Source organism: Palaemon carinicauda, chromosome 10 (genome assembly GCF_036898095.1).
Source record: "Palaemon carinicauda isolate YSFRI2023 chromosome 10, ASM3689809v2, whole genome shotgun sequence".
In the NCBI taxonomy this organism is placed as follows: Eukaryota; Metazoa; Arthropoda; class Malacostraca; order Decapoda; family Palaemonidae; genus Palaemon; species Palaemon carinicauda.
In genome coordinates, this window is record NC_090734.1 from 116,525,267 (window position 1) to 116,532,766 (window position 7,500).

Sequence of the window (7,500 nt, forward strand, 5' to 3'; positions counted from 1 at the left end):
AGAGAGAGAGAGAGAGAGAGAGAGAGAGAGAGAGAGAGAGAGAGAGAGAGAATGAAATAAGCTGCTTCTTTAAGTTTCATTTGACGAAAAAAACGGGTTACGAATAAAGTTTTTGTTCACGTTAGGTCGCCACACTCACACAAACACACACACACACACACACACACACACACACACACACACACACACACTCACACACACTCACTTACAAACATTCCCCTCAAGGAAACCATAAACATAAGACTGGATAGAATATATTTATCTAATATGGAACTAATACCCATATCTGAAGATGTTCACAGAGAGTTGTTGAAGTCCAGTACTATGGAAGCTACGTTCCTCTTTCACCTTGGACAATTATTTCGATAAATAAATGGTGTAGCCATGGGATCTCCTCTTGAGACTATTTGCAAATATGTATATTGCAACCGTCGACGAAAAAAATGAACAAAAAAGCCAAAAAATCTACAGACTTTATATCGATGACATATTCATCACGACAGGAATCAATGTTTAGAGACGGTTGACAAACTCAACAGAAATTCTGTGCTCAACTTCACTACAGTAAGATGATACACAAAATTAACAACGGAAGTAGGAAGATGCTTAAATGCCAATGGTGGATGCCCCGGAGCACACAAAAAGCGAGTAAGTGCATACGTCAAAAGAGCATTCACACACAGTACATCTTGGGAAGAAGTAGACGCCAAACTAAACCAAATTAGACGACTAACTAATAACGGATATCCAGATATCATGATAGAAAGGGCTATCAAAATATTCAACAGCCCACAACGACGGCAACTGCTGAAGATAAAAATCTTATTATCTACCACTACCACTTTGGATCAACTTAAAAAGACGGAAGCCAAGCCTTGCGATGAATTTTTAATCGAGATGTTACCCCCCGAAAGCCCCTTACCAGAAAGTACAACCTAGAATATATAACATGCCTAAAACTAATTGGAGCTCTTTTTATGAGGCCCGAAGGAAGTGTGTACACACCGAAGACACTTGCAGGGCCACAGAAATCAGGGGGCAATACACCAACATTATATTGATATCCACGACTGGACACCCTCCTTGAAAGAACTAATTGACTGAACCCAGATCATTCTTATTCCTAATCATGATATTAATATCTGGCACCGTCGTTTAATTAGTTCTTTATGTATGTTGTATAAGATTTTTAATACTTCCGAATATCCTTTACATTCGGACCATCCGAGACTACTAACCTGTGCGTAGTACTACAGTAGGTATGCGGTTAATACTGACAACCTTGCCTTCACCATGATTCGGTACTACACAGTATTCTAAAAGTCTTATTCTAGCCGTCCCCAGATTGTGGAATTATCTTCCTAATTAGGTAGTTGAATCGGTGGAACTTCAGAAGTTTAAACTTACAGCGAATGTTTTTATGTTGAACAGGCTGACATAAATCTTTCTTCGTATTTTATATGTGGCAGCTTTAATTTAACATCGTCACTGATTTTAAGTTCTTTTTAATTCATTATTCGTTACTTGTCATATAGTTCATCTACTTATTTATTTCCTTCCCTCACTTGAAATTTTTCCCTGCTGGAGCCCTTGGGCTTATAACATCCTGCATTTCCAACTAGGGTTATAGTTCGGCTAGTAATACATACATACATACATACATACATGCATACATACATACATACTCGTACATATGTGTGTTTATATGTATTTGCGTGTGATGTCTGAACAAGTCGTTAAAGAAACAGTCCTTCAGTTGACGAGACAAATGAGAGACGGCCCTGCGTCATAATGTATAAAATCATCGGTTGAAATATCAGTAGTATTTGACGTGAAAGTATCAGGGACAGTTTTCTGCGTAGCAGTACAAGCGCAATCAGTCGTAATAGTATTTTCCTTAGTGGCAATAGAAATGAAAGTTGTGCTTAGTATAAGTAGCAATGGTAGTATCAGGGTCAACAGTTATATTAGCAGGTGATTAGCAGCACAAAGCAGTATACTCAACAAAAGTAGTTGCCTGACCAGTACTGGTATTTTCAGACATCACAATATTGCACGAAGTAAAAAAATATTCAGAAATTCGGTTGTGGTAGCTATTGGAAACGTCCCTGCCTAGCAATCGGTTAGACAGGAGTTCGAGAAGCGATCAAGCTCGATAGTTTCAATAGTTTCTAGTAGTTTGGGGGGGATCGTATAGCTCTATCTGCCGAGTCATTAGTTTAATAAAGAGGGAGCTTGGGCGCTGATCATAAGTATATGGTCAGTCTCTGGAGCATTGTCTTGCCCCTTGCCTCTGACACTCAAAAAAAAAAAAAAAAAAAAAAAAAAAAAAAATGGTCATGGTGTCTATGTTTCTTCTTCACTTACTCAACTTTTTCCTCTACTGTTAATCTTCACGAACAACTTCAATATTGATAATAACAACAACAACAACAACAGCAATAATAATAATAATAATAATAATAAAAACAGACATTGCTTATTGAGGATCAGGAATTCCTTTCCGGCCATCTGCTATAAATAGAGAGAGAGAGAGAGAGAGAGAGAGAGAGAGAGAGAGAGAGAGAGAGAGAGAGAGAGAGAGAGAGAGAGAGAGAGAGCATTACCATCTCCGACGGGCATTTAATCCGAAATCCATCTCCTTGACATACTTTGGTTTCCGTATAACAAGCTCCTGAATGTTGATTCAAGGACCGGAGAGCAGTTGACACGGAGGCAAGATGATTGACACTTGGAGTACAGATGACAAGGGCAGAAAAGGGTTGACAAAGGAGATACAGGAAGACCTTGTGGAGACAGTAAAATCATTATTATTATTTTTTTTTCCTAGTGTACGTGACCCGTCAAAAAATGGTTGAATATTAAGATAGATATACACATATAAGCACACGCAACCCCTTCTCACCCGGGTATGACTACTCCAAGACCGGTATGACTACTCCAAGACCTTGGGCTACTCCTCTCCTCTTACCCGGGAGACGGGGAGAGCTGGGAGTAACCGGAAAGATATATATATATATATATATATATATATATATATATATATATATATATATATATATATATATATATATATATATATATATTTATATATATATATATATATATATATATATATATATATATATATATATATATATATATATATATATATATCAAAAACTTTCTCTATTATATGGGAGATATTGTTAGGTACCATAAACGCTCTCTCTCTCTCTCTCTCTCTCTCTCTCTCTCTCTCTCTCTCTCTCTCTCTCTCTCTCTCTCTCACAGGCTTCGAGCGTGTTCTATTTTTGAGCAGGCGATGACAGACGTTGGGCATTTTGAATGATACGAAAGCGTAACGAAATTTAAATTGTTAATCGGAAAATAAAAATATATTTTTTTTTCAAAGGCTTATTAAAAAAAAAAATATACGTATCGTATAATAAAGCACGTTCGAGAAGGATCACCGTAAGCATTAACTGGCTCTTTTATGAACAAAAAAAAGAATACAATATGAAATGCCGACAAATAAAAGCTAATACAAAAAATAGAGAACACAGTAAGCAGTGACCAATCATCTCAACAAAGAGAAAACGAGAGGAAATATAATGAAATACAGATAAGAAAATAATGAAGAGGAGAGGGGAGGAAAGACGAGAAAGAATAAATACATAGAATTATCGCCTCCAACAAGATGAAAGAGATTAATTCTCCTCTTGATCTCTTTCTATTCCGGAGTTCGCTTTGTCACACAGCGATTAACATCTCTCTCATCTGCCTTTTGACGGAAATTCCCTTTGGAGATGAGTCTCTTAGGATGCTGAGCACCGCTTTGTTTACCTTCTCTCTGGTGGGTCAGTCAGCTGGTGACTATTATTATTTATCATTATCATGATAACAATAACAATAATAACGATATCAACATTAATAATAATAATAATATTAATAATTATAATAACAATAATATTAATAATTATAATAACAATAATGTTAATAATAACATTAATGATAATAATAATAATAATAATAATAATAATAATAATAATATTATTATTATTATTATTATTATTATTATTATTATTATTATTACTAGCCAAGCTACATCCCTAGTTGGAAAAGCAGGATGCTATAAGCCCTGTAAAGGCTCCAACAGGGAAAATAGCCCAGTAAGGAAAAGAAATAAGGAAACAGATAGAATAGTGTGTGAGTGTACCCTCCAGCAAGAGAGCTCTATCCCAAGACAATGGAAAACCATAGTACAGGGGCTATGACACTACCCAAGACTAGAGAATAATGGCTTAATTTTTCAGTTTCCTCCTAGAAGAGAATGGTTGACTGACTGATATGACTGGCATTGCATTGACTGACTGTAGTATGTCTTAGGATTAAGAGACGATTGACTGATTGATGGACTGATAGAAACTCGTATTGCCATAACTATGGTTTCTCTTATTTCAGTCAGTGGCATTGCAAAAACTTTGGTCTTTCTCGAGGTCAGTCGAGTACTGGTTAATTGAACGATTAGCGTAAAATGGCGTATTATTATTATTATTATTATTATTATTATTATTATTATTAGCTTACGCAACCTGTCAAAAATTATAGGTAATTATTTTGTTAGATATGCGCACACAGATTCAACCCTTCCCGCCCCTCCCCTTTTCCTAGCTACAACTCGGCAATTTGTGGGAAATTGTGGTTTACGAATGTACCTCTCGGGGTATCCTTTCTCACCACAGTATGACTACTCTTTATCCCCCCTACCTGAGGGACGGCGAGTAACCGAGTAGTCATTCGTTTAGAAATCCTGCAGAGTGTGACACGATATGTATATACTAAATTTGTTTATATATACATACATACATATATATATATATATATATATATATATATATATATATATATATATATATATATACACACACACACATTATACGGGGGAGATTATTAATGTTATTACTTACAAGTCGTTTTGGAAAGAAGTTGCTAGCCCTCTTGTGTTCCTTGATGCTACAAAATATTGAAAACTACTGCTATTACTACTATTCTTTCTGCAACCTACTGTATAGTAAGCTATTATCATCATCATTATTATAACCAATATCATTATTACTATTAACATCATTATTACTATCAATATAATTACTACATACATAAATAACAAACATTGATTTTACCTAACGAGCAAAATTATAACAAACAAATAATAAAGTAAAAGTTAAAATGATAAATAAAGATAAATTAACAAACATTCTCTAATCCTCTCCTTCCTTAATTCCACCTTTTCCCTTTTTCTATGTATCACATCTTTAATTCCCTCCTCCCATTCCCCTTATGCAACTTTATTCCATTCCCCCATCCTGTTTCCAATTCCTTTTATACCACCTCTTTGATTCCATTCTTCCAAGATTCTTCCTCCTCCCATACTCCCCGTACCCTCTCTCTTTCATTCCCACCTCATCACTCTCTTCCCCTTTTCCTATCACATCCTCCTATTCAGCAACGTCCCCCCCCCCCCCGCACCTTTCCCTCGTTCCAAATCTGGCATCTGAGGAAAGAGGAATAGCAAAACGGACGGATCTCATTGACAGAGAGGTACTGCACCACTGTACTCGCTGTTATATGATGAACTGTCGCTAGAGACCGAGTTTCGAAATGGATTTGTGAATTTAGGTCATACGGCCTGGCGCTGGGGCCGGGGAGGACTTTCATTGCAGAGCTGTGCAACTGGAGAAAAATGCAATCGTTGTATTGCAAAGGAAAATTAAAAAGAGGTTGAACAATATAGAGGAAAGGAAGCAGGAATAGATTAAAGTTGAATGCTATTAAATGGCTGCAGCTATTGGAGGAACCCTCTACAGTGTACTGCATGGGGGTGAACTGTGGGTTGTATCTTCTACTGGAAGATGTTGTTGGTGGTTTTCAGGTATCGATTTCAATGCTTTAATTCGGCAATTATGTGACCCAAGTCTAACGAATAGGGAAAGCTTTTAGTGGAAGGAATGGCAAAAAAAAAAAAAAAAAAAAAAAAAAAAAACATATCCTCCTGAAAGTTGGTCTGGAACTGAGGAAACCAGAGGCAGTTGAAGAAGTGTCGAGCTGAACTGAATATAGAAATAATTAAGTGGCCGAAACGAAGGATTCAGAGTTACTGTATAACACTGGATATGTAACATCCATTAAAAAGCATAAAACATTGCTGAGTTCTTAATCACCATCAGCCGTAACTAGTCCACTGCAGGACAAAGACCTCAATGTCCTTCCACTCCCGTCTGTTTATGGTCTTTCTATGCTATAGTCTATACCCACAAATATCCTTAGCTCGTCAATTTATCGTCTTCTCTCCTTTCCTGTTATTCTTAAGGATCATCTATTATCTGTCAGTTCCCATTATATGTTCTGCCCATGACTTTGTAACACATGACTTCAATTAATCAGTAACGAAATCTACCGACTATTTTGATACGAAATTTCAAATTTAGAAATGGTAAATATTATTGTATATTAACTTCAATTTAGTAGCATCGAAAACCACCAGACTATAGTCCATTTCTTTTAGCGATGCATATTTGCACCGACTCACGGCGATGCCCTTTTAGCTCGAAAAAAGTTTCCGGATCGCTGATTGGTTAGAATTATCTTGTCCAACCAATCAGCGATCCGGAAACTTTTCCGAGCTAAAAGGGCACCGCCGCGAGTCGGTGCAAATATGCATCGCTAAAAGAAATAAGTTTCCGGATCGCTGATTGGTTAGAATTATCTTGTCCAACCAATCAGCGATCCGGAAACTTTTCCGAGCTAAAAGGGCACCGCCGCGAGTCGGTGCAAATATGCAGCACTAAAAGAAATAAGTTTCCGGATCGTTGATTGGTTAGAATTATCTTGTCCAACCAATCAGCGATCCGGAAACTTTTCCAAGCTAAAAGGGCACCGCCGCGAGTCGGTGCAAATATGCATCGCTAAAAGAAATAAGTTTCCGGATCGCTGATTGGTTAGAATTATCTTGTCCAACCAATCAGCGATCCGCAAACTTTTCCAAGCTAAAAGGGCACCGCCGCGAGTCGGTGCAAATATGCAGCACTAAAAGAAATAAGTTTCCGGATCGCTGATTGGTTAGAATTATCTTGTCCAACCAATCAGCGATCCGGAAACTTTTCCGAGCTAAAAGGGCACCGCCGCGAGTCGGTGCAAATATGCAGCACTAAAAGAAATAAGTTTCCGGATCGTTGATTGGTTAGAATTATCCTGTCCAACCAATCAGCGATCCGCAAACTTTTCCAAGCTAAAAGGGCACCGCCGCGAGTCGGTGCAAATATGCATCGCTAAAAGAAATAAGTTTCCGGATCGCTGATTGGTTAGAATTATCTTCTCCAACCAATCAGCGATCCGGAAACTTTTCCGAGCTAAAAGGGCACCGCCGCGAGTCGGTGCAAATATGCAGCACTAAAAGAAATAAGTTTCCGGATCGCTGATTGGTTAGAATTATCTTGTCCAACCAATCAGCGATCCGGAAAC